This window comes from Cryptotermes secundus, unplaced genomic scaffold (assembly GCF_002891405.2).
Source record: "Cryptotermes secundus unplaced genomic scaffold, Csec_1.0 scaffold1385, whole genome shotgun sequence".
NCBI lineage: Eukaryota > Metazoa > Arthropoda > Insecta > Blattodea > Kalotermitidae > Cryptotermes > Cryptotermes secundus.
The window spans coordinates 47267-48761 of NW_019729915.1; positions in this window are offsets into that span (position 1 = coordinate 47267).

Here is a 1495-nt window from a genome sequence, read left to right on the forward strand (position 1 = left end):
ATGTCTTCAATAACCTATGGCGTCTTATACGAGAATATAGTAAGGTAAAGTTGTCCCCTGTGCTTAACTAAATAAGAACTATGAAGGTGTGTGGGGGAATGGATGTATGGACCCACATTTTCTTGACCTCAGCACTAGTTGATGAGTGGTCGGCTTCACGCCCCGGGCGCTTGACCCTCGATACCCACTAGATATGGGGCTGGGTGACCATCAGAGCAGGTCGGGATGACGTGGAGAAGAGAAAATTGTTGAATTTAACGGGACTCGAACTACGACTCCTTGGTCGTCCAGCTCGTAATCAGTCGCTGTACCGACTACGCTATCCCTGTTTCCTCCGCGAACATAGTAGCCTTCCTAAATTTGTTTTGAATATCGTAAGGTAGAAGTATGTTAAGAAAGACATATGGTTAATGATTTGCAAAAAACATCACCTTAATTTCACCTTAAAAAAGTAGGGCGTTGTGCCAAAGCATTACTCTGCAGCCTGGCCCACCTACTTGCTGCTAACACTCACTGTGCTGGAAATAGTCCGTGAGAAATGCGACACACTCACACACTCACTGTGTATTAATAATTCGTGTCATGAGAGAAATATCCTTGGGGAAAAAATGATTTGTGGGCTTCAGAGAGCGTTCCATTTTTAGAACAAATTTTCAAATGCGAAATTTACGTAGTGAGGCCTTCGAGCCAGATATTCAGATGATCAGGACTGATGAACTGGGAGGGTCTGAGATGAAGCTGTAATAGTTTGTTTAGATGATAGATTATAGCTACTGGTTCTCGCATGCAGCTGATGAATATGTCTCAATCTCAGATAAACAGTATATAATTCTCGATGTTAAATAACTTAAACATCTACCAGAGAGTGAAGATCTTTCCTAGTACTTCTTGTTTGAAGGGTGTAATGAACCAGATCCAGAAGAAATGAAGAAATTTGAAGCAAATTAACAATTTCTGTGCTACGAACAAGATAACTCACTTGCTGTAGCAAGTTTAGAGTTGTGCTGATGTCATTCAACAGAAATCATGCCTTCCATGATTAAATAATTCAAATAAGGGAACTTACGAATTTCCGTGGAAAAATAAAGGGAAAAAATAAAACAATCCCTGTAACAGACCGTGGGGGTCCGTAAGGTTGTGAGAGATCGAGGCTCCCACATTTTTCTACAAAATCAGCTCACAGATGGCGGTGAGGTTGTCAGCCTTAGGCGCCGGCCGTCCTTTATCACCCAGGAAGATTCCTGGTACTCATTTCTGTTAGAGGCTGAGTCGACCCCAGGGCCATAGTGCGGCTGAAAGTATTAGGTCAATTGAAAAATACAATGACATCATCGAGAATCGACTGTGGACTGTGGACACACTAGTGTCCACAGTCACTTCTTCACTGCCGTTGCTTGGTAGCGGCTTTCAACTGCGGACGTTCCCCTTCCTCTGGGTTCTCGAACTGTCTCCGTACCTCAGCTACCAGCTTCTAACAGCCGCAGATCACAATGAC